Consider the following 27503-nt stretch of genomic DNA (forward strand, 5'->3'; position numbering starts at 1 on the left):
AATTCCCTCCTTACCTCGGACTCCTTCCATCTTCTGAACACCTTCTTCCTCCTGGACTCCTCCCTCTCTGTGAACTCCATCTCCCCCCTGGACTCCTTCCTTCCTCTGGACTCCTGCCCCCTCCAAACACCTTCCTCGTCCCGAAGTGTTGCCCTCTTCCGAACTCTATGCCCCCTTCAAACTCCTTCCCTTATGCCTTCCTCCCCCTTACACCTGCCTCCTCAGTTGCCGCATTCTGTCCTGTTACACCCTCATCCACCATACTCCCTCCCCGCTCCCAACCTTACCCCCACCCCCGGTACATCTTACTCTCCCAGTCAAACCTAGACCTTCCAATCCCACCCCTACCTGGAATGCCTCCCTCTCCCAGTCAAACCTAGACCTTTCTCTTCACTGCCTCAATGATCATCCATAGCAGCCCATGGCCAAGACCCTGATGCCCCGAAGCAGACCCCAGACATCAACGATGACCTTACACCTTCCGTGAGCTGCTTTGCGACAGAGCCATGTCCATGAAAGTCTACCCAGAATGCGATGCATGTGTTCCTCTAGGCTCCGGTAGCTTTAGGGCTCCAGTAGCTTCTGCTTCTCAGATGTCCATGCTGTGAGCAAGGCCTTAATGGTAATCCCAATATCTGCACGTCACACTTGTCAAGATGTGTTTGGGGCCGGCATGTTTTCCTGCCGCGTGCTTGGATGATTCAGGGTGGAGTGATGATTTGGGCGAGCAGGGCTTATAATTATATGCAGATGTATTAAAATTATGTTCCCGATGTGCAGCGGCAGGACAGGCAGCCCACCATTGGCGGGTGGAATGGACAATCGCAAACTGGTTTTCCGATGTCGTGAACCAATTTTTGATCTTCTTGCCATATTGTCCGCTCATGCCCACCATGACCCCTGATGCCAATGGGGCGGAAGATTCCGGCCATTTTCTTTGTGGGACATGTCTACGCTGTGCCTGTAGAATCTCACTTTTGAATGCCTCCCACTGGCCTGTCATTGATTTCCCTTCAAGTAGCTGTAACCAGTCCACTTTCACCAGATCACCTCTCAACTTTGTAATTTTACATTCACTTTGAGGGAGAAATGAATGCATCAAGGCTAGTATTTTAAACTTAAATAAGAGCAATTATGAGGGCATGAAAACAGAGCTTGTTAAAGCGAACTGGCAAATGAGATTAAGAGATTGGTTGATAGAGGATCAGTGGCAGACATTTAAAGGGATATTTTAGAGTGCACAGAATATATACATTTCAATGAGAAAGAAAAATTTCAAGGGGAGGGCCCACCATCCGTGGCTAACTAAAAAAGCTAAAGACAGTAACAAATTTAAAGAAAAAGCATATAATTACGCAAAGACAGGTCAAAAGATTTGAAAGAATAGAAAGAACAGTAGAGAATGACAAAAAGATTAATAAGGAGGGAAAAATTAGAGTGCGAGAGAAAGTTATCTAGTGATATAAAGGCGGATAGTAAGAGTTTCTATAGATGTTTAAATAAGAAAAGAGTTAACAAAATGAGCGTTGGTCCTATAGAAAGTGCATCTGGGAGTTAATAATGGAAAGCAGAGAGATGGTGGATGAATTAAACAGGTATTTTGCTTCAGTCTTCACTATAGGGGATAAGTAACATCCCGGATATAGCTGTAAGTCAGGAAATGGAAGGGAGGGAGGGAGGAACTCAAGAAAATTACAATCACCAGGGAAATGGTATTAAGCAAATTGTTGGAGCTACAAGTTGACAAGGTCTTGAAACAAGTGACTCATGAGATAGTTGAAGCATTGGTTTTAATTTTCCAAAATTCCCTAGATTCTGGGAAGGTTCCATTAGTTTGGAAAATAGCAAACAACCCCTTTATTTAAAGAGGGAGAGAGACAGAAAGCAGGAAACTACAGGTCAGTTAGCCTAACATCTGTCAAAGAGAAAATGTTAGAAGCTATTATTAAAGATGTTAAAGCAAGGCACTTAGAAAAATTCAAGGCAATCAGGCAGTCAACATGGTTTTGTGAAAGGGAAATCATGTTTAACCAATTTATTGGAGCTCTTTGAAGGAGTCACATGTGCTGTGGATAAAGGGGAACCAGTGGATCTACTGTACTTAGATTTCCAGAAGGCATTTGATTAAGTGCCACATCAAAGGTTATTGCAGAAAATAAAAGCTTATGGTATAGGGAATAACTTATTGGCATGGATAGAAAATTGGCTAGCTAACAGGGAACAGTAGGCACAAATTGGTCTTTTACTGGTTGGCAGGAGGTGACGAGCGGTGTGTCACAGGGATCAGTGCCTGGGCCTTGACTTTCTATAATGTATATAAATGACTTGGATGAAGGGACTGAAGGAATGGTTGCTAAATTTGCTGATGACACAAAGATAAGTAGAAAAGTACATTGTGAAGATGACATAAGGAGGCTACAAAGTGGCATAGATAGGTTAAGTGAGTGGGCAAAGATCTGGCAAATGGAGCATAATATGGGAAAATGTGTAATCATTAATTTTGGCAGGCAGATTAAAAAGAAGCTTATTATCTAAATGGTGAGAGATTGCAGAGCTCTGAGATTCAGAGGTATCTGGGTGTCCTAGCGCATGAATCACAAAAGGCTAGTATGAGATACAGCAAGTAATTAGGATAGTGAACAGAATGTTAACATTTATTGTGAGGGGAATTGATTACAAAAGTAGAGAGGTTATGCTTCAGTTGTACAGGGCATTGGTAAGACCCCATCTGGAGCATTGTGTACAGTACTGGTCTCCTTATTTAAGGAAAGATGTAAATATGTTGGAAGCAGTTCAGAGAATGTTTACTAAACTAATACCAAGAATGGGCAGATTGTCTTATGAAGAAAGGCTGGGCAGGTTAGGCTTGTATCTACTGGAATTTAGAAGAGTAAGAGGCGACTTGATTGAAACCTTTAAGGTCCTGTAGGGTCTTGACAGGGTGGATGTGGAGAGGACGTTTCTCCTTGTGGGAGAATCTAGAACTAGGGATCACTGTTTAAAAATAAGGTGTTGCTCACTTAAGACAGAGATGAGGAGAATTTTTTGCTCTCAGAGGACAGTGAATCTTCGGAACTCTCTTCCTCAAAAGGCAGTGGAAGCAGAGTCTTTAAATATTTTTAAGGCAGAGCTAGATAGATTCTTGATTAACAAGGGGGTGAAAAGCTATTGGGGGTAGGCAGGAATGTGGGGTTGAGGTTATATTCAGATTATCCATGGTCTTATTGAATGGCAGAGCAGGCTCGAGGGGCCAAGCGGCCTACCCTGCCCCTAATTCATAGGTTTGTAAAATTTGTCTTTCCCCAATTTAGAACTTCTACTCCTGTTCTATCTTTATCTTATTCTGTAATTGTGCTAAATTTAACCCTATTATGGTCACTGTCTCCAAAATGTCACCCACTGCTACTTCATCCATTTGCCCAGTTTCGTTTCCTAACACTAAATCTAGAATGGCACTCCCTCTCGTTCAGCTTCTTATATGCTAGCTAAAAAAGTTCTCTTGAATACATTTTTAAAATTTTGCCCTCTGTGCCCTTCACACTGTTCGTGTCCGAGATGATATTAGGGTAGTTGAACTCCCCAACTATTACTACCCTATTGTTTTTGCACTCAGAAATCTGCCTATATATTCACTCTTCAACCCCCTACCACTATTTGGGAGCCTATAGTACCTCCCGATAATGTAGCTGCCCCTTTTTTATTTCTGAGCTCAACCTGTATGGCCTCATTTGATGATTTATTTAGTATATCATCCCTCCTCACAGCTGTAATTGATTCTTTAATCAATAATGCTGCACCCCCACCTTTTTTAGCCCCCTCTCTATCCTGTCAGAATACCCTATATCCAGGGATGTTGAGTTGCCAATTTTGCCCTCCTTTGAGCCAAGTTTCCGTTATGACAATGATATCATGTTGTCATGTGTCTATCTGAGCCCTCAGCTCATTGGCTTTGTTTGCTATACTCCTTGCATTTAAATATCTACCCTTTAACACTGCCAAATTTCTGGGCTATATGCTTTTTAACCTTTGCTTCTTCTGTCTTGTAGTCACTCGCTAATTTCCTGTCTCCTGCTCCCTGCTCTGAATTTGTCCTATCTGAACCTGCCCTCAGGTTCCCATCCCGCTGCCAATCTAGTTTAAACCCCAACAAAACTAGCAAATCTCCCTCCAAGGACATTTGTCCCGGCCCTATTCAGGCGTGGGCTGTACAGCTTGTACAGATCTCACTTTCCCCAGAACTGGTCCCAATACCCCAGAAAACTGAAGCCCTCCCTCCTGCACCATCTCTCCAGCCATGCATTCATCTGGTGTATTCTCCTAATTCTATACTCACTAGCATGTGGCCTTGAGAGTAATCCGGAGATTACCACCTTTGAGGTCCTGATTGCTAATCTCTCTCCTAACTCCTTAAACTCAGCCTGCAGGATCTCATCCCTTTTTCTAACTATATCTTTGGTAGTGAAATGGATAGCAACCTCGGGCTGTGCTCCCTTACCCTCCAGAATGCTCCATAGCGGCTTGGTGATATCCATGACCTTTGCACCAGGGAGGCAACACATCAACCTGGAATCGCGTCTGTGACCACAGAAGCACCTGTCTGTTCCCCTAACTAATGAATCCCCTAACACCACTGTTGTTCATCTCTTCTTCCTCCCCTCCAGTACAGCTGAGCCACCTGTGGTGCCACCAACTTGGCTCTGACTACACTCCTCCAAGGAACCAATGCCCTCACCAGCATCCAAAATTGAAAACTGATTAGCGAGCGGGACCTCAGGGGCCTCCTGCACTACTTGCCTGATTCTCGTAAACTGCTTGGTGGTCACCCATTCCCTTTCTGCCTCCATGTTCCTAACCTGCGGTGTGCCCACGTCTCTGAACATACTATCTACATAGCTCTCAGCGTCACGGATGTGTGACAGTGACTCCAGCCCCCACGCGAGCTCTGAAACCCGCTGGTGACACTTCCATCAGATGTGGTGGACTAGGTCACTGGTAGCGTCCAGGACTTCCCACATACTACAGGATACGCATTCCATGCATCCAAACTGCCCTGTTAACTTTACTTCACTTACATTAATTGCCCTGACATCTCGCTGTTTAATCTCCTCTGAAGTCTCGCTATTTAAACTGTTTGAAGTCTCACTGTTTAAACTGCCCGAACTCTCATTGTTTAAAATGCCCCAAAGTCTCGCTGTTTAAACTTTTTGAAGTGTCGCTGTTTAAAGTGCCCGAAGTCTCGCTGTTTAAACAGTTGGAAGTCTTGCTGTTTAAACTGCACGAAGTCTCACTGTTTAAACTGCCCCGAAGTCTCGCTGTTTAAGCTGTTCGAAGTCTCGCTGTTTAAACTGCTCCAGGTGTCGCTGTTTAAACTGCCCGAAGTCTCGCTGTTTAAACAGTTCGAAGTCTTGCTGTTTAAACTGCACGAAGTCTCACTGTTTAAACTGCCCTGAAGTCTCGCTGTTTAAGCTGTTCGAAGTCTCGCTGTTTAAACAGCCCTGAAGTCTCGCTGTTTAAACTGCCCCAAAGTCTCGCAGTATAAACTATCCCAAAGCCTCGCTATTTAAACTGCCCTGAAGGCTCACTGTTTAAACTGCCCTGGAGTCTCGCTGCTTAAACTGGGGCCCCCAAATCTAGCAGGGAACAGTGGCCACAGGAGCACATCTTGGGTTAATTGCAGACCTGCGATCCGCCATTTTCTGTCCATTCATTTTAAAGGCTGGTCTGGAAAATCTTCTGCTGCCCATCCACAGTCTCCTGAGATATGTTCTGCATGAGCACCACCCCCTACTTGAAGCATCGGATCACAGAATGTGAACTCTGAACTGAGCTGGTCCTAGGATGTTGGAACATTCCACTCCAGCAATCATCCTCTATCGATTCAACTTCCTCTACAGTGACATGGTATCATTATACACGTCCATTGAATGGCCTAGATTTTAACTGCCAGTGGATTTTGTAATAGTAGGGTCTGGTACATGCAGGGTTAATGTTGGACTGAGTACACTACCGCCCACACAGTGATGTGAGAAGGCACATGGCCCAGAGCCAGAGTCAGTCTAGAGGTGGACAGAGGTGAGTAAAGACCTAGGATGGAATCAGCTCCATACCTGTACCTGTTACTGTTTAGATGTTGTTATGAATTGATAAAGACTTGCTGTTAATATACTCAAGGCTACAAAGCCTGCTTCCTGGTGCATAAAGCAGGATTCTTCATGGTGGCACCATCTGGATCAAAAACCCTTATCCTCACAAGAATGCAGAAAAGCTAAGAAAAAGGACACCTTCAATGGATTCTGAACTAAAACAAACTCTCAACTAACCACGGAGAAAATTCACCAGAAAGAAAAAGTTCCAGACAGAGAAGTGCCTGGAAGCATTGAATCTCCCTAGGAAGTTCAGCTTCAACATGCAGAGCTCACAGCCTGCTTGGGTGAGATTTTTTTTTTAAATTCCCGGCCAGCCAGTCCTCAGAATCCCCTTTTCATTCTTTCAGTCAGAAACGCTGTTTGAAAGAAACTCATCGCTAATCCCAATCCTCGGCTCCGAGTCTCAACACGTGGCTTGGATTGAGAATTGGTTAGCAGAAAGGAAAGAGAGAGTAGAAATAAATGGGTCTTTTTCGAAGTGTCAGGCAGCAATTAGTGGGGTACCACAGGGATCAGTGCTTCGGCCCCAGCTGTTCACAATATATATCAATGATTTGGATGAGGGAACCAAATGTAATATTTCCAAGTTTGCTGATGACATGAAACTTGGTGGGAATGTGAGTGGTGAAGAGGATGTTAAGAGGCTTCAAGACGGTTTAGACAAGTTGAGTGAGTGGGCAAATACATGGCAGAAGCAGTAAAATGTGGATAATTGTGAAGCTTTCCACTTTGGTAGGAAAAACAGAATAGCAGAATATTATTTAAATGGTGATAGATTGGGAAATGTTGATGTACAAAGGAACCTGGGTGTCCTTTTACACCAATCACTGACAGCAAGCATGCAGGTGCAGCAAGCAGCTTAGAGGCAAATGGTATGTTGGTCTTCATTGCAAGAGGACTTGAGGACAGGAGCAAGGATGTCTTACTGCAGCTGTACAGAGCCCTGGTAAGACCACACCTGGAATATTGTGTACAGTTTTGGTCGCCTTATCTAAGAAATCATATACTTGCCACAGAAGGAATGCAACAAAGGTTCACCAGACTGATTCCTGGGAAGGCAGGATTGTCGTAAGAGGAGAGGTTGGGCCGACTAGGCCTGTATTCACTGGAGTTTAGAAGAACGAGAGAGGATCTTGTTGAAACGTATAAAATTCTGACAGGGCTGGACAGACTAGATGCAGGGATGATGTTTCCTCTGGCTGGGAGGGGCGGGGGGGTGGCAGTGCCGGGGGGTGGGGGGCGGGGTCTAGAACATGGGGTCACGGTCTTGGGATATGGGGTAGGCCATTTAGAACTGAGATGAGGGGAAACTTCTTAATTCAGAGGGTGGTGAACCTGTGGAATTCTCTACCACAGAAGGCTGTGGAGGCCAAGTCACTGATTATATTTAAGAAGGAAATAGGTAGATTTCTAGACTCCAAAGGCGTCAAGGGGTATGGGGAGAGAGCGGAAGTATGGCATTGAGATAGATGATCAGCCATGATCATATTGAATGGTGGAGCAGGCTCCTATTTTCTAAATTACTAATTAATTTTGTTTATTTCAGTTACCTCGCGACAACCTGATTTCCTAAACATCAAGCCTGCAGTTCTTTTCTACGCATCCCAACACGCAACACTATACCACTGATTAAATTAAGTTGACAGCCAACTGACCCATGCAGATTGTGGACTCTTCTTCAGGCAGAAGCGTGCCACCATAATTTTGAAAAGCCCACCAACATCTAGCAAGCATGGGAAGATCTATTGTCTGGCAGTGATTGGCAATGCCATCTTGGAAACCTGTCATCTCTTAAAGATGTACCCACACTTTTAAAAATCTTCAAAATGCATCATAATTCCACATTTCCTGCTACCCTGGGATTTGCCCATGGCCCAGACCAGTCGCAGAGTTGGAGTCGTTGGAGGAAAGATTTTTAAGGTACAGCATTGCTATAGGTCTAAATAAAAAGTCGGAAGCAGAACAAGTTAATACACTTCTTTACTCGATTGGGTCAAATGCAGATAACATCAATGCACGACAAGCTATCGATGAGTCATCTGCCAAGGTTGATGATGTTTTAAAATCCTTCAAAGTTTATTTCAACCTAAGATCCAATAAAATATTACAGAGAGCCAAATTTAATAAGAGAGTTTGACTGCCCAGGAAACCTGTCGATTCCTTCATAAGCAATCTCTACAGGCTGGCAGAGGGATGTGAATATCTGATTTAAAGTCTGAGCTCATCTGAGACAGAATCGTGATGAGTATTGCAGACATTTCACTCTCTGACCTACAAGCTATAGATGATCTTGCTCTAGACAGGATAATTCAGCTAAAAAGACTGTCTGAGCTACATGAACAATACAGGACCATCCTAAGGGGAGAGAATACTATGTGGGGCAGAAACCAACCCTCAGTCCACCATATCAGGTTCCAGATACGCAGGGACCATCTAAGTCAAGGAAAGCAATTCCTGAACCACCCAGCAGAGTGACCTTGCCAGCGCTGCTGTACAAAGCACCCTCACAGAAAAGATCAGTGTCCTTCCATTACAGCCCAATGTTTCCACTGCAAATGCCAGAAACACTTTGTAAACTGTGCAAGCTAAAACTCCAGCACCACACAGACGAGACCCTGAAGACACAAAGCCATGCTTCTTGGGTGAGATCAGAGAATGCAGTTCTTCGTTTTGGAATGCTGACATCCTGGTAAATGGTCATCTAACAAATTTTACATTAAATTCAGGTGCCAGCGTGACAGTCCTGTCAGACGAAAAACCATGGCTCCAAGGCCTTTGGATTCAAACTACAGACACTTCATTTAATGGAGCGGGGGAGTCCAACACCCGGTCATCGGCATGATCCTGAAACCACTGAGGTATGGCAATAAACAGATCTTAGAGCTGATGTACATTGTCTGGAATTAACCTTTCCCTCTGCTGAAAAGGGTGCCTGCATCACCCTAGGCCTCCACCAGACAACATAAGTTATCAAGACTACCACTGTCGTTAGCCAGCCATAGTCCTGAATTCTCAAACACTGAGGAATATTCAGACTCTGATTTCACCTGCAATCTCTGTTCTCTTTTTGTGAAGCAGGTTTGTCCATCATCATTCCAGGTTGTGGAAAGTCCCCAATGGTCAGACCAATCTGCTGCACATGAGATTACCTTTGCACCTCTGGTGGAAGGGTACTAGAGAAAGGTCAAGAGGAGCCCCTACCTCCAACTACAATGATGGTACAAAAACAAAAATAAAAATACCTGGAAAAACTCAGCAGGCTTGACAGCATCTGCGGAGAGGAATACAGTTAATGTTTCGAGTCCGTATGACTCTTCAACAAAACTAAGGAAAAATAGAAGAGAGGTGAAATATTAGCTGGTTTAAGGGGGGGTGGGACAGGTAGAGCTGGATAGAGGGCCAGTTTTCCTTAGTTCTGTTGAAGAATCATACGGACTCGAAACGTTAACTGTATTCCTCTCCGCAGATGCTGTCAGACCTGCTGAGTTTTTCCAGGTATTTTTATTTTTGTTTTGTTTCGGATTTCCAGCATCAGCAGTTTTTTGCTTTTATCTACAATGATGGTACAGTTGGTAGACACACAAAACACTGCACACATGGCAACTTACAGCAAACGTGCCAGAATCACAAAGGATGCTGGAGTTTTATAGTGGTCTCACACCATCAACAATAAAAACAGAGGTGGGTATGCTACTCAATCTTCTTCTTGCCACAGGAACACTCTTCCTCAGCCTCAGAGAACTTCCCTATGGCCTAAATGGAAAAAGAAGAAAGATCGCTGCCAAGCTGATGAATACCATTTTGTCCACCCCACAAGAAACTATCAAGAGTAACAACAACCATGCACCTCCAAACCAGTCAGACCAACAAGGCATGGTTTAATATCTAGGAATGGAAGAAATGGATGAAATCATATCCAAATTCCAGTCCAACCTCCAAGCCAACAACAAAAACCAGAACCACCAGAGCCTACCACTCTCCCAACAGAATGGCGAACAAGATGTGGAAGGGTTATAAGGCCTCCAGATCACCTTAACCTCTAACTTCAAGGACCTGATGGGGGGAGATGGGGTAGCAAGAATGTTATTAATGTGAAATAACATTAATGTTGGAATAGCATTAAGGTTGTAACAATAAGGTAAATGCACAAGACTTATAACAATATAAGACTTGAAGTAAACTAATGTAATTCTATACCCATGGGATAAAGACTTGTGGGGAAGTGCAGTGGTAGGGTCTGTGGGGTGGATGAACATTGTGCTTGTTTCCTTGTAACTTTTCTCACTTCTTTCATCATTGTGTGGGTCATTGCAATGTCCTCTGTGGCAGAGGATGAGCATTCCTGTGATTAGAATGAGATTTAGTGGGACGCTCACCTATGCATTTTGCTGTTGGCAATAGACATCTGCTACCAGATTCAAGCATCTTTTGTGGCTTTGGCACGCTGGCTGGGAGCTGCAGCATATGTTCAGTGCTTGCAGTGTTGACCTGCTGCACCGTTGTCAGAGCCGGAAGTTGAGGTTCATCGGACTGCTGGTCCACTCTCTTTTACATCCTCCACTGGAAGTGTTGTGGTTACCTCCTGGATTGTTGGCTGGTCTGACCATTACAGGTGCCGGAAAGCCTTCAATGACAATAGACAAACCTGCTCCACAAAGAGCAAAGACAGTTCAGAACTGAAGTCCCAGGATACTCTTTTTTGTTTGAGTACTCAGGAACTTGCAGTAGCTCTGTATGATTAATGACGGTTGGTGTCTTGACATCTTCTGCCATTTTGAGGAGATCTAGGGTTACACAGGTATCTTTGCTCGTGAGAGAAAGACTGGCTATGGATGATGTACGTCAGCTCAAAGATTTGTTTGTCGCCCTACCTTAGTGGTTCCAGAGTCATGATCATCAGGTGATTCATTGATTCCCTGATGGGTAAGAGTGACAGCAGTTGTCAGGATGATGACATTAATGTGCCATTCTTCCAGACCACCCTGATATCAACATTACGGTTTTTGTGCTAGTATATTATGGCACAGTGGATGGTAAATGCCTGAGCTGCTCAAATCCCAGAGGGAAACTCGAAACAGCTGCCATAACTATTTTGCAATTTGTATTTTTATTTCAAGATGCATGCCTTGAAATCAGTATAAATAAGTCCACTGAGTCTTAAAGGATTTTTACAAAACTAAATTAAATATTTATTAATAAAATATGTGATTTTAAGCACATACATAGGTCTACAAATTACTACTATGATGACTCCTAAATTCCCTAATTAATCTAGCTTCCAGTTACACCTCCGTTAAGGCAACTGTAAAACAACATAGATTTCAACAGGCCCAGGCAAAGCACACATTGCCCTGGACAGTGATATTTAAAATGAATTATCTTAACTTTGGTTCCTGGAGACAGCAGCTTGGTACATAGAGGCTGGAGGCTTTTCACACTTGTTGGATCTTAGAATGCCTTTTTCTTACACATAACCTCATCTCCCCTTTATACAGGTTTCTCCCTTTTCAATGTAAATCCCATAGTCTCAATATGCCTTTGCAACTTTACTTTTTCCATAATATAAATCTTTCGTAGCACTCATATTATTGGAAATCTTTGGAAAAAATAAGCACACTGTTCGGCTTAGCCTCTTACGGCTAGGTGTAACACTTTACCATGTCTTTGAAATTCACGACTCTGGTTTATCTAAAAATGCAAATGTTCTTCACACCTCACATTCTAAAACTTCAGCCATGTTTACGTATTTGGCATTGCAAACCTAGTTTCCCATCTGATACATCAAAGCACCTAGACCAGCTGTCTGTAATTCAATTAAAACCCACACACACACACCTACACACAGAGAAACAAATCCAAACTCCACTGTTAAACTACCTTTACAATAAATTACAATAATATTGTGAAAATTATTATATTTTTGTGACATAGGGTCCAACATTCCTTGTTAGACCAAGAGAGATGCAGCTGGAAACTAGGAGGGTGAAATTGGGCGACATCAATAATGGTTTAGATGCTACATGCCCAACTAAGATTTGAAAATGGCATTTGTGATACGTGTGCATTCTTCTGACAGGAAGCGTACAGAATGCAAATTTGTTAAAGATGCTTGTGTGTACATACCTAACAACCACCTGCACCATGAAGAGCAACAAGATTATGACACAAACTCCATTTCACAACCCCACAATCCAGCCAACACCCTCCGGAGGCTGAACATTATCTTAAATGGAATGAAAGAACCTCTAGCAGTGTTATTGAAAAGGGCCATGCAGTACTTACAGGTTAGTTACTGGATTATTTCTTCACATTGTTCATATTTTGTAGGTTTCCTATGCTAGACTAAAGTTTAAATAAGTACTCTGTAAGGAATGGTCTGGCTGGCCTTGCAGTACTTCTTGTGCTATTTAAATATTGAGCTGAAAAGAGTTGTTTCCAGACATGGATGGTCTGGTATGGCGTCCTGTGAGAATTGAAAATGACTGGGAAATTGACAAGAGACCAGGCAGACGGAGGAGGAGGAGGGAGAAGGACTTGCAGCAGGAGGCCATATCTACCAGGGGTCTTCAGAGAAAAATTCTCTTACCTCAACTTCATAGAGGACCAATGCTTGAGGCATCTTCACTACACAAAGAATATTGTAACTGAAATCTGCCAACTTCTGTAGCCACAATTGCTTATGGCTGGCAAGTTGACCATTTCCCTTAATTTTTATGCATCTGGTTCCTTCCAGGTTGCTGCCAGAGATATAAGCAACATCTTGCAGTTAATTGCAGTATAAAGGAGTTCAATGACTCTTTAAACAAAGAGAGACAGCTTCAACACATTCACGCTTACCAGAAACAAGCAATGTGACCATGAGGTTTTGCATAAATTGCAGACTTCCCAGTGACATTGAGTGCACATTGTCTTGCAGCTCCTCATGCAAACTTGGCCATTTTTATCAACAAAAAGGGATTACACTCCCTCAATTTGCAACTGCAGTGCAATCACAGGCAGTTTATCATGCAGGTGAATGTTCATTATCCTGGCAGTAATCATGATTCTTTCATTCCACAGCAGTTCTCTTCTTCTTTCCGCTTCTTTCATTTTACTTGGGGTCATAAGTGCTTCTCAGGGAGTCCACGAATTCTAGCACCTTTCCAGACTTCTTCCCTAGGCACACTGCAGTCCACTATGCCACCTGTATTTAAACCAACATGGCAAGTCAAAGGCTACTGACAAGGGTTACTTCCCTCAAGAACTGGCTTTATTCTTCCATAGAATGTGGGCCTTGCTGGCAAGGCCAGCATTTGTTGCCCATCCATAATTGTCCTTGAACTGAGTGGCTTGCTAGGACATTTCAGAGGGCATTTAAGAGTCAACCACATTTCTGTGGATCTGGAGTCACATGTGGACCAAACCAGGTAAGGGTGGCAGATTTCCTTCCCTAAATGACATTAGTGAACCAGTGAACCAGGGTTTTTACGACAATTGATGATAGTTGTCATGATCACCATTACTGAGACTAGCTTTATGTTCCAGATTTATTAATTGAATTTAAGCTCCACCAGCTGCTATGGTGGAATTTGAACCAGTAATCCCAGCTTGGGTCTCTGGGTTACTAGTTCAGTTACATTGCCACTACGCCACCATCTCCCCAACCAGGAACTGACATGCAGAGGCCTAAATTGAGAGCCCTTCTAGCACAAGAAAGAATGGCCTAGATTTTCCGGTGCCTGCAGCGGTGAATATCTTAACATAAGTCACTGATACACATCAGGATCCTATGGATGTCCCAATGTGCGCACATGCATAGTAGATGCGCAGCAAGTCTGATTTTGTGGTAGTTGGTTATGCTGCCTGGATTGCTATGTTATTCCATACTACAATGAGAGGAAGTTTTTAATAGAAAAATCTATAACCACGGACATGGAGGTACCCCAAAGATGCACAGAAAATGCTACGTTTCTGGCTAGACGATTTAATTGTAGGCGTAGGACCGGGTTTGCAGATTGTGAAAGTGAAACAGAACCGGCAGTAGCTGCATCATGATTTAAAAAAAATTTTCATGCAATTTGGCTGTTTAGCATGTTTTACAAAAGGGTTACATATATATGACATATGGCAAGATGTCTGACAGCTGATTTTAAAATAACTTTAACTATGGCCGGAATCATCCAGACCCCTTGGTGTTGGGCCTCATGGCAGGCGGGGGTGTGGACAATATGGCAAGAAGGCCAAAAATGCGTTTCATGCCGTGATGAAACCAGTTTACGAGCGTTGGCTCCACCCGTCAATGGTGGGCCACATTCCCCACCATCGCACGTCGGGAACCTAATTTCAATCCTTTCGCATCTCATTATAAGTTCTGCTCACTAGAATCATTCCCCCATGTGAAATTTACCGTCCATGTTGGCGTGACTTCAGAACGGTGTGCTTCACAACTGCCTTTAAAAGGCATGCACCTGATGAGCTGATCTTGGAGGGAAATCAGTGATGAGTGCACACAACCTTGCTCAAGAACATTGCCTGTAGCACATCAAGGAAGAGGCGCCACACATTCACAGGGGGCACAGTCAAGTCACTTTTCCCCGGCTGACTTTCAGTGTGGTGCCGAGGCAAGGGCTCCAGTGCAGGTCAGGCTGGTAGGGAGGGGGTGGGGGCAAGGCAGCACAGACAGAAGGAAGTACACAAGCACATGCCGGGGGGGTGGGGGGAGGATGAGGGTTAGCAGCCACGCACTTGAAAAAGCTTGTCAAAAGTGAGCATTCTTCCGCAGCTGAGACTTCAGCAGCAGCTCCATTGACATGCTTGGAGTTGGGCCTCTGAAACTTTCATACCCGTTCAAGCAATGCAAAAGCATGAAAGTGTCACCAAATTCTCCAGAGCTTTTCACCCTTGGACAGGCTGCAAATTAATCTGTGTTTTAGGGGACAGCAGAGCAATTGACCAACTGGGCAAGTTGTAGAATCCCCTTGCAAAAGGTGGCCATAACGCGGTCACTGGTGGAGGCGCTCACAGCCTCTTGCAATGTTTTTATTAATGTTTGGACCAGTATCCATCATAGTTCAAGTGAACAGCACAGCCTTGCAGTGCGGGTCAGGAGAATGTCTGCGCCTGAGCTGGGAGCACAGCATGCAGTCCAGTGGCCGAAGCTGCTGCCAATCAGTCAAGTGATTGGGGCGGAGGTGGGTAGAGTTTCAGACTACACACTGCGCACTACACACTGGCCATCCAAGTGGTGGCCAGCACTCTCCTTGATGCGTGAAGGGGCCTTCAGACTTAATTAAGAGAGGTTCTTAGGGCACCTATGCTAACCCATGCATCTCTCTTTTTGATCCTGCAGTAGGAGAACTTCAGGACCATGGAGCCTGGTGATTTAGCAGTATGCCTCATGGCTTACAGGGCAGCAGAGAAGAATAAGAAGAGAGAGGCAGAGGCACCTGGCTCGGCATAGGGAGGAGCACCTCCCTCAAGATGAAGGGGCAGCAGGGCCTGCTGCGCAAGCAGCTGAAGAGCCACAGTGAGCCGCCGCTGGTAGATGCCTCGCTAGACCCAGGGTCCATAGACAGCACCTGTGACTCCTGCAGATGACTGAGAACCAGTGTCGCCAAAGACTGCGCATGTCTAGGGAACTGATTGGTCACATATGCCACCTGCTGCAGGGTTTGCCGCCATGGGGACATGGAGGACATCCAGTGCCAGTGGCCATGAAAGTGACGGTGGCATTCAATTGTTACACCAGTGCTCCTTCCAGGGCTCCACAGATGATCTGTGCAGGATCTTGCAAGCTGCCACAAACAAGTGTATCCAGGAGGTCATGGACACCGCCTTTGCGAAGCTGCAGAACTTTGTGCATTTCAACTGGGACCAAATAACAAGAGCTCTGGGATTTGTGCAGATCTTAGGTTTTTCACAAGTGCAGGGCGCCATTGACTGCACTCATGTGGTGCTTAGATCTCCATGGCAACAAGCAGGCAACTATGTCAACCGCAAGTGCTTCCACTCGCTGAATGTTCAGCTGGCCCGCAACCACCACAAACACATCCTACAGATTTGCGCACGATTCCCAGGGAGCATCCACGACTCCTACATCCTCAGCAGGTCTCAGATCCTTGACATCTTCCAGAGTCCACTGAGGCTGCAGGGTTGGCTTCCCAGGGACAAGGGCTGCCCACAGAGGATGTGGCTGATGATGCCCTTGCGGCAGCAGCCTCAGACTGCAGCAGAGAGATGATAATACGAGCCTCATGCTGCGACCTGGACTTTGAAGGAACAAACGAATGGCATTTTGAAAATTAGGTTTGGGTGCCTCGACAGGTCCAGTGGAACACCACAATAAAGTCCACCGAGGGCGTCACGTATCATCGTCATTTGCTGCACGCTCCACAAACTGGCGCCGCACGGGGGTGGGGAGGAGGAGATGGAAGAGCTACATATCTTCTCTGATGAGGAAGACGTCAAAGGGGATGATGAAGATGAGGTCCTCAAAGGCAAGGCAGGCGCGCTTGGAAGGCCCTCATAGTCACATGATTCGTGGAGGATGATGACGAGATGCAGTGAGGACAGTCCTGATATCCTCACCTTGCATTTGTGAACGTTTGACTCCTGTGTAGCTAATGGCAGCGCACATACCCTCAGATCTCAGGCTCATGTCATGGAGACGGCTCTAATAGTTGCTAGATTCCAGGAGGATGATGATGATATTCAGTGAGGACACTCCGCTCCATACATCTTCACATAGCCTCTGTGAGTATCTGACTCCTGTCTGACTGAAGGCAGTTCGCTTGCACTCTGTGATCAGAGTCATATCATGGAGATGCAGCCATGAAACTTTAAATGCACCTGATCCTTTGTCTGCCTTCAGCACCTGTTCACTTCAGGAGCGCAGCGTCACCGGCCACAGATGCTGAAGAGCTGGGGGGCCAGCTCCATCTCAAAGGTGCTGAGAGCACACAGAGAGAATGATGGAACTCTGTGACGCCTGCGCACTACATTCTGGCAGCAATGACAAGCACCATCGAGGTGCAGGCATCAGAAATGTGTCCAGTGAGTGTGAGGCCGGACCATCACTTTAGGCTAAGGCTGCACAAAGCACAGGAAAGAGGCCCTGGACTGAGATACCTGCCTTTATCTTGTGCAGGAACCAAGGTTTCCCATCTGAGTGACATGAACACTGCTCACCAGAACAAGGAGCTATAGACAAAGAGACATTCTTGAGAGTTTATTTATAATAGTGGACACTGTATAAGTGATTAACACCCATGCCCAGGTTTTGTTTGCACTTCTGTCCCATGCTCCTGATCTATGGGCACCCGGTGTGGAGGGGGCTGGGGAAGAGGACCTCCTTGTGAACCTGCTCCTAGGCCTGGCCAAGTTGGCCATCAACAGGTCAGGCAGTGGGGGATTGAGGGGGACGTCCAACCCGACTGTCTGCCCCTCTTCTGTGGCTACATTTGTGGCCGAGCATCCCTGAAGAGGGGGCACATGGTGTCTGCTGGCACCATCGAGGCCTTCCGTGCCCAGTGGGCACCACAGAAACTGGGGGGTTTTATCCACCCCTTTCATCACATTTTGATTTAATGTTTGTAAGTTGCCTTTAATTTTTGTTTCTTGTTTTTGCAGTTTCCCTTTAAGGCGTTGCCTTTTAATTTGTCCCTTGGTTTGTAAATTTAGTTTATTTGTTTTGTAACCAAAAGAGTTACACCTCCTTTATTGGAATTAGGTGGAGGTTATTGCTGCTACTGTGGTTCTTGTTGCTGTGGCTGCTAGTGGGGAGCTGCTGTTGTTGGTACTGCTGCTGCTGCTGCTGTTCCTGCCTTTTGCCTTCTGCCTTGAACTGCAGGGAGTTTGGAGCTCAGAGACCCGAGGAACTGCTACCTTCAGCTGAGGAGAGGTTGGAGCTGATTTCTGCTGATATTTGTCTACATTTGTTTTTGGCTGCTGCGAAGTGCTACTCTGCTCGTGGAAGACCTGTTGCTGCTTGCCTGGGGAGCAGGGGCCTGAAGCCTGCCTGGGGCTTGCCTGAGGCCTACTTCTTGGAGAGAGGGAGGAGAGAGACAGGAGAGCAAAAGACAGAAAAGGACCATAACACCAAGGGTTCTTCTGCTCATTTACTACATCTAAGGGAGGTGCCCGGGACTTTTGAGAAAGTTGGGGGTAGTGGGTGGGTGCTTGTACTAGTGTTTGTGCGAACTGGCCTGTACTTGTTTTAGAAAGACAAGGGGGAGAAGAAAAACACCATTGGACTTGGGAGAGGGATGCATATGTGTGAGGCCCAGGGAGTGTAAACCTGGTTGAAGACCCTGCCCCTCCCCGCTCTTTCTAGTCCGGGTCAGCTAGGGCTGCCCGGTGAAGACTCAGCTGGTCCTCATCAAGCCTTGATCAAAGATCGTGCCTAGCAGCCCTAGTTGCCTGGCTGGAGACGCCCACTCCCCACCGCCCCCCAACCTCACCCTCAGAAGAAAACAAGAACCACCTTGTACTGAGGCCAATCAGCCCCCGCAACTCCCCCCAGCCTGGTGGCACCCACCCCATTGCCTTCTCTGTCCTCCTCCCTGTGCCTCCTCTCCCTCTCTCTGTCTTTTTGGGTAGGAAAAATAAAAACAACCCCCATCTCTATTCTTCCTTTTCCACTATATACTCCATATCCAGACCAAGGGGTGGGTGTAGCTCTCCCAAGGTGGCGACACCACTTTCACCTGTGGCGGGGCCTTCAGGGGTCACTTCCATGGCAATCGCAGCTGCCTTGGCTCCTACTGCTCTTGTGGCCCCATCACCATTTAAACTTCTTACAAAGCAGCTAGGGGTAAAGAGCTACACCCACCCAGAAATGTCGATCGAGGCCTATATCAGGGTGATGGCTGGGATTGTTGGCTGCTCGGCCATCATCGCGGCCCCGAGAATGTATGGCAAAGCTGTGTTCTTCTTGAGGACTGAGCGGCTGGTGCACCTGGCCTTGGAAAGGGGACTCACTGTGGGCAGGATCTTTCTGGCGGTGGACCCCTTAGAGGCCACTGCCGAGAGGCTTGTCCTCTCCAATGTCCTGCCCTTTGTCCGAGTGAGCTCCTCCTCCCCCACCTCCATAAGCTGGGGGAGATCAGGTCCGGGATTGCACCTACCCTGCTCAGCCTCAGGGAGGCCAGCCTCCGCCATGCCTACTCCTTCCAGCACCAGGTCTTCATGCACCTGGCCCGGCAGGAGAGCGTGGACTGGGGCATCACCGTGGAGCATGAGGGCACCGCCGGCCAGATCTTTTGGATGCCGGACGGTGTGCGGTGCCATGCCTGCAAAGAGGTGGGGTACGTTAGGAAAAACTGCCCCGCCACCAAGGCTGCCAGTGTCACCAAGTCGGCCGTGGCTGGCACCACCCCACCCCCTATGCCACTATTCCATCTCCTCCCCTACAAGGGGAGGCGCCGCCGGCAGCTAATACTACTCTAGCTGCCAGAAAGGCAGGGGGAGAGAGTACGCTGAGCAAGAGGGCCTGGAGAAAGGCCAGACGTGCTGAGGTGGCCCCCGAGATTCCAGCTCAAGCCTTCAGCTGGAACTTAAGAACCCAGGAGATACGTGTTTGAGGGGTGATAAAGCATCCGGACCTGTTGTCATGGGGGCGTGTGATGCTGGGCCCACTGGCACATCAGCGCCAGGTGCTGGGTCCATCATTGGTCCTGTGTGGGCCCCAGGTCTGGCTACGTTGAGGCACGTGACGTCAAGCTGGTCATAGTGCTGCTAAAGTTAGATCTGCCAAAGTCCCAGAGGGCGGAGCACCCGGGGAGGGAGGTGAGGCAACGGGGAATTCGCTGATGGAGGTATCCCCGGCCCCTAACCTCTCTCGGAAGAGGCGCCACGCCTCAGCAGGGGAGGAACCTACGTCCTGTGAGGTCAGGTGTGACTCCATCTCGATGAAGAGGTGGTGGCATCTCCACCACCTGAGACCCCGTTCTGGGAGGCATCGAAGACAGCAAAGACATGCTGCCACTGTGCCCTAGCCTGTCTGAGGCCCTGTGCCTCTCGGGGGTAGCTGAGGGTGTCACCCTTGTGGTTGCACCCCGCCCTGTTCTACATGAAACTCCTGAGATACCATCTGGCCGGTCTGGGATTGCCACAACCCTCTGACCGCCCTGAATGCTAGGTCATTGGGCAGCAGCAGCAAGGGCGGCCTCCCCGCTCCCTCTCAGCCTTTGGTGCCGGGTGCCACCGTTTTGGGTCCGGAGCTCTTTCCAGACTCATCGTGCACTCTGGTGTCTGGGAAGGAACGGGGTTCTGAGCCACCGCCTCCCTATGACCCAGCACCCCGTGAGGAGACCAAAGAGGACCTCTCTAGCCTTGATCCAGGGGGTAGGATTGGGGAAGAGGTAGAGCCAGCTGGTGTCTCCGAATCTGCCCCCCCACTCAATGCGGGGGAGGGGTTGGAAGCCAGAGGCAACCACCCGGAGGAGGACATGCGGTCGATAGCAAGCACAGCCAAAGACCTTGAGTTACTGGAGCTGGTTGAGGTGATGGGGGCTCTGGTGCCCGCCATCAACTGCCCCCTCATCCCTGTCAGAGATCTCCAGGATTTTCTTGCGAGTGATTGCAGTCGCCGAGGCAGGGTCCAGTTGGCCTCCGAGCTAGACCAGAATGCCAAGCAGAAGGTCCACGCATTTCTAGCTAGGCTCCTGAAGGAGAGGAAGGCTTAGTACACCTCTGCATCGTGCACTAATGAGGTGTTGGTGACGGGTTCAACACTTATGGTGATGAAGACTACCATAGCCAGCCTCAACGTTAATGGCAGCTGAGAGGCACAGAGCAGGTTCCAGAACTTCTCGGTCCTTAGAGGCAGGAAGTATGCGGTGTGCTCTCTGCAGGAAACTCATACTGTTCTGGGAGACAAGGCTACGTGGCTCCTGGAATGGTGAGGGGGGGCCTACATGAGTCACCTAGCCTCCAATTCTGGCGGGGTGGCTATCTTGTTGGCCCCACATTTTCAGCTGGAGATCTTGGGGGTCAAGGAGCCGGTGCCAGGCCGGTTGCTGCACCTTACTTTGCACCTAGGGGTGCTTCACTTTGTGAATGTGTATGCTCCCCTTGGCGCGCAGCAGCAAGCGATCTTCTTTCAGGAAGTGTCCACTCATCTCGGCTCCATTGACGCGGGCAAGTGCATCATCCTCGGGGGGGGATTTCAACTGTACCCTCGGAATCAGGGACCATCACGGTGCCCAGCACCACACGCTCGGTGAGTAAGTTGAGGGACCTGATTGGGTCCTTCGACTTGGTGGACGTCTGGCGCAATCTCCATCCTGACTCCAGCGTTTTCACTTTCATGACACCTGGAGTCAAAGCGTTCAGACTCAACCAACTTTATGTTTCTAAGGCGTACGTGTCCTGCGTTCCTTCGGCTTCTGTGCAGCAGATGCCATGCACAGACCACCATCTGACGTGGGCGGAGCTCGCTCCATTCTGCGCTCGGACAGGGTCTGCGTACTGGCACTTTAACAACCTGCTGCTGGAGGACGAGCGGTTCCTGGACTCATTCTGTCGTTTCTGGGCCGGCTGGAGAAGGAAGCGGGGAGGCTTCCCCTCCTTGAGGCTATGGTGGGACGTGGTCAAGAGCCACGTTCGCATCTTCTGTCAGGAGTACACTAGGGAGTTGACAAAGAGGCAGAAATCCAGGGTGGAGGAGTTGGAGAAGGAGGTGCTCGACCTGGAGACACGTCTCTGTCAGCCCGACGCGGACCCGGCCCTGCGGCTGGTGTATGAAGAGGAGAAGGGCACGCTGTGGGACCTGCAACTCGTCGGGTCTCATGGGTACGTGAGGTCGTGGACCCGGTTCCTTAAGGACCTGGACCGTGGCTCCCCCTTCTTCTACTCACTGGAAAAAAGGCACGGGGTCCGTCAGCAGCTCCTTACGCTGCTGGCCGACAACGGATCCCTCGTCTCGGATCCAGAGGGCGTCAGGGCCATTGCCAAATCCGACTACTCTGCCCTGTTCTCTCCGGATCCGTCCAGTGAGGATACTCGCAGAGTTTTGTGGGAGACCTGCTGCAGGTCGGCCTGGAGGGCGCCGGAAAGCTTGACTCCCCGATAAGTCTGGGGGAGCTGACCGGCACCCTCGACAGCCTCTCCAGGGGCAAATCCCTGGGGCTGGACGGGCTGACCGGGGAGTTCTTCAGGGCGTTCTGGGACATCCTGGGGAACGACTACGTGGGGGTCCTGGGGGAGAGTATCGCTACTGGCGAAATGCCCATCTTGTGGCACAGGGCGGTCCTTGCCCTGCTGCCTAAGAAGGGGGATCTCCGCCTTCTTAACTGGCGCCCGGTCTCCCTCCTCAGCACGGATTACAAAATCTTTGCCAGGGCCATGTCTTCTCGCCTTGGTACCGTGCTGGACCACATGATCCACCCTGACCAGTCCTACACCATCCCGGGCTGTACCATTTTTGATAATATCCATCTAGTCCGGGACATTATCCATTTTTCCCAGAGGACTGGTCTGTCGAGCGCCTTCCTGTCTCTTGACCAGGAGAAGGCGTTCGACAACGTGGATCATGAATATTTATTCGGGACTCTGCGAGCATTCGGGTTCAGGACGCATTTTGTCACCTGGATCCAACTTCTGTACGCTGCCGCAGAGTGTCTAGTTAAGGTTAACGGGACCCTGATGGCGCCCCTTCGCTTTGGGAGGGGAGTGCATCAGGGCTGCCCCCTGTCTGGCCAATTGTATTCTATCTGTGTGGAGCCTTTCCTGCACCTCTTGTGGAGGAGGTTGTCGGGATTGGTTCTGCGCGGGCCGGGCATCGGGGTGGTCCTTTCAGTTTACGCCGATGATGTGCTCCTCATGTTCACCGACCCGACTGACCTACGGAGGATGCACGAGTGCCAGGAGGTCTACTCTGCCGCGTCCTCTGCCAGGATCAACTGAGGTAAACGTTCTTGACTCTTGGTCGGTCAGTGGCAGATGGATCCCCTACCCGAGGAGCTCAGGCCTTTCACCTGGAGCAGGACTAGCCTCCTCTACCTGGGGGTGCACCTCTGCCCTCCTGAGAAATCCAGGCCAGTGAACTGGCAGGAACTGGAGGCCAAAGTCACCACTCGCCTGCGGCCCTGGACAGGACTGCTCTGAGTGCTGTCTTACAGGGGCCGAGTTCTGGTCATAAACCAGCTGATTGCCGCCATATTGTGGTCACTTTGACCCCTCCCCCAGACTTTGTCACAAAAATTCAGAGAATGCTTGTTGACTTCTTCTGGGACAAAGGCTGCACTGGGTCACTGCTGAGGTTGAGTCTCCTGCTTAGGGAGAGTGGTCAGGCGCTGGTGTGCCTACGCACCCAGGTGGCAACTTTCCGCCTTCGGGCCCTGCAGCGATACCTTTACGTCGAGACCCCTCTGAGATGGTTTGCCCTGGCGACGTATTTCTTCCGCCACGTGCACGGCCTGAATTATGACTTGCAGCTCCTGTTTGTAGACCTGAGGGGCCTTTGTGGCTCCTTGCAGGCGTTGCCCGTCTTTTACCAGGACCTGACCAAAGTCTGGAACATGGTCACCTCGCGACGCAGCTCTCTGCCATCAGGAGAAGCGGCTATCGTCAGAGAGCCGCTGCTCAGGAATCCACCCCTCTGTCCTTTTCAGTAGCTGGCGGAGGGGAGAGCTGTGGCTGCCGGGGTGACCAGGATCAGGGACGTGCTGGGTGGCGGAGGAGTGGTCTGGATGCTTCCGCAGGAGTTGGCGTGTCGCGCGTCCATGAATGTCCGGCTCGTGGCCATTGCCATTCAAGAGCTTAGGACGGTCGTGTTCGGCCCCGACGTTATACTGGGTCTCGAGGTGGCGCAGGTGCGCGGTGGTCTTCCGTCTGAGCGTACCCCTGTTCGGATGGAATTCCACATTGGCCCCAAGCCCTGAACCCTCCCTCGGGAGCTGGTGCCCCGCAACCTGAGTCGCCTCGTGGAAATGCCCTCCGTGACCTTTAGCACGGCGTAGAGAGGTTTCCTGTATGGGCTGCTGCACACCCTTCACTTCCTTGCCTCGCCTGCCGCCTGAACACGCCCTGGCATGCCTTGTTGCCATCCAGCGGTGCAGGCCCCAATTGGGGGGGCCTCTATGGAGGTGTCCTCCCGCTTTCCATTGGGGACCTGGGGTGGAGCGTGTTGCATGCAGCAGTGCTATATAACTGCAGGATGTGTTGGTTCATGGACTTCTCAGATACCTGTGCCTTTTGCAGCCTTGTGGAGTCTGTGGACCACGTATATATAGGGTGTTGTAGGCTGCACTCTATTTTCAGTTATTTAAAGAACCTTTCATTGATGTTTTGTTTGCACTTCAGTCCCACACTCCTGATCTACGGGCACCTGGTGCAGAGGGGGGTCGGGAGCGAGGAGGACCTCCTTGTGAACCTGCTCCTGGACCTGGCCAAATTGGCCATTAACAGGTCCAGGAAGCGGGCGATTGAGGGGGTCATCCGACCCGACTGTCTGCCCCTCTTCCGCGGCTACATTCACGGCCGGGTGTCCCTCAAGAGGGAGCATGTGGTGTCTGCCGGCACCTTCAAGGCCTTTTGTACTCGGTGGGCACCGCGGGGACTGTGGTGCTATATGAACCCTGTTAATCACATTTTGATTTGATGTTTGTAAGTTTCCTTTAAATTTTGTTTTTTGGTTTTGCAGTCTCCCTAACTTAAGCAGCTGCGTTTATTTTGTCCCTCATTTTGTTAATTTAGTTTAATTGGTTGGCTCTAAAAAAGTTAATTCTCCTTAACTGTCCTACCCCTGCCGCTACGTCTTGGTCTCCCCGGACATCCACAGCGGAGGTGGAGGCAGCCTGCTGACAGTGACGCCCTGTCTGTGATGACTTTGGCGGGCGTCCTCTGGAGGACCGAGACTTGGAGGACCCAGGCCTGCTTTCAGGGTCCTGCTATGTGGCAGTGGTGCCCTCCTCGGCCTGTGAAGCTGGATCTGCTGAGGTCACAGGAAGAGGGGAGTCAGATGGGCCGGTCACTCCCAGGGTCTTCTGGGTGGAGCATGCACCTGCTGATCTTCCTTTCTATGGGTGCCTGAGGGCCCCTGGCTGACTCCGTGAGCGGAAGGAGTGGCTGGAGTGAGATCGAGCTGCCCAGCATCCCTCTCGCATACACACAGTTGGAGGCCAACTATGCCATCAGCGACGGGGTTAAGCCCGTGCAGCAGTGCAGGAGTGGCATCCTGGACCAACGTCTCCATGGTGGCCGCCATCCTGCCAATGTTGACCTTGATACATTGGCATGCTGGCGCTATCACTTCAGCCTGAAGACGGACTGAATTCTCCATCGTGCCTTGCAATCTGAGGAATGCAGCGGCCATCCCTTCCTGATGTTCCCTAGCTTGCCTTTGCAGCTCCAGCAACTGTGATATGACCAAGTCCAGAGGCTCATCATCTGACTTGGACTCAGCAGCATTCTGGCCTCCAACAACCCTCCAAGTGCTGGAGACCTGGGAAGTCCCTGCAGCTGCCTGCTGTGGATCAGAAAGTGTGAAGTTCTCACCAGATTGTGGCCCCAAGGCTACTCTAAAGCTAGGTCCCACTGAGGTGTGTGTGTCTGCGCTGGTGGAGGGTGTTGGTGAGCGCTGTGATGGGACTTCAGGGAGGGTGCCTTCAGCTTCCTCTTCAGAGGCTTCTTCAGTGCTTGTTTGGAGGCTCTGGGTTGTGGACTTTGTCTGCTGCTTCCCAGATGTGCTTGTGAAAGCAAGGGGAGATAATTAGTGCATGGCAGTGGCCTGTGAAAGAGGACACATCACTCACTGCATGGTTGTCATGGATGTTGCACTGCTGGATCCTCACTTGGTAGAGCAGCACTGACCTCACCGTCAGCACAGGACTGGTCCCGGTCATCGCCGGCTGGCTAGATGGCTCTGTTTTCAACTTCTGTGAGAACTTTGATCTCCGGCATCCCTCCACTTGTCTGCAACCTCTCCCTCCTGATGTGAGCCAGTTTGTCCTGCATGGATAGAGATGGGGAGAGTGTAAGCAGGATGCCTGCCAGGCCAGATGATAAGTGTGCCTGGCCTGTGTGGGTGGTGACTGGTCCCATGGATGGGATGAGGACAATGATGGTGTGTGTGAAAGAGTGAATGGTGATGTCCCTAGCACTGGCAGTGAGTGAGGGCCCTGTGGGTGTTTGTGTGTGTTTGAGTGTGTGTGAGTTGGGAGTGATGAAAAGAGTGACTGGTGGAGAACATTCATCCTTTTGCGGCATTGGGTGGCTGTCCTCCTCTGCAGGGCGTTGGTGCTAACCACCACTGCCACCACCTCCCAAGCCAGGTTGGTGACATTGCTACCCATCCTGCGGCCAGAGCAGGGTTAGAGCATATCCCGGTGGGCCTCCATGGCATCCAGCAGTCGCTTAAGGGACCTGTCGTTGAAGAGGGGGGCTGAAATTTTTTTGCCTTTGCTGGCCATGTCTCCCGGGCAGTGGTGGTGAGCTGGTGGCGATGAGCGCTTTGCTGGTGGCTGCCTTTTAAAGATGGCGGCCGGCACAATGCAACAGCAGGATGATGGCAAGCGGGTGAATGAGAGCCTGCCTGCCATGGAAACAGCGTGTTTTGCAGGAATGAATATATAATGAAGGGGGCTTGGGAAGATATGGCGTGAAAACCCGCCATTTTCATTGGCGGGTAGGACTCCATTTTACTTGCCCGTTATTGCACTTAGTGCAATTCTGGGAAAATTCAGTCCCACGCCCATTCACACCTGCACACACAATCTCCTCCGCCCGCACTCCACGGCCCTTCCCACCCTCCCACTCCATACCACCTCACCCATTCGACGATTCCCACAGCACCTCTCTCTCTTTCTTCTACTACCCTTAACCTCCCCCATCCCCCTCTAGGCCTCCACAACTGCCCCAATTCTTCATTCCTCTCTTCCCCATCTAATCCCCCTCCCAGCACAGACCATCACCGCCCAATAGTTCCTCCTGAAACCGTCCACCTGCTGCTTGAAGATCCAAACCCTGGAAGCTGCTGCTAGTTGAAGATCCACCTGTTAGATACTCCCCCTCCACCCACTGCTGCATGGAGTTTTCGAGGTCCACAGCCACTGGAGGCCTTCATCCTGATCTCCACAGGCTGCATCATGCCTTCTTCAGGTAAGTGCCAACATGCATATGCCACATTTATCCAGACGTATTCTGGACCAGCGTGATTTTCCGCTGGTAGCATAGACAATTGGGCGGGAAGGGCAATTCTGGTCGGGCCTTCATCCGCATCCCATTAACAGGATGCAGTAGGTGGGTGATGAAAGCGTAGTGAATTGAACAGCTGATGAGACCAGTTGTGTAGTTGGCAGGATATGTCATTTGAAGACTAAACTCACTCACCATGACAATTATTTTCAGATCATTAAACTTCTTTCTGCCCTGCATCCA

Source organism: Cetorhinus maximus, chromosome 3 (genome assembly GCF_964194155.1).
Source record: "Cetorhinus maximus chromosome 3, sCetMax3.hap1.1, whole genome shotgun sequence".
Taxonomy (NCBI): Eukaryota; Metazoa; Chordata; class Chondrichthyes; order Lamniformes; family Cetorhinidae; genus Cetorhinus; species Cetorhinus maximus.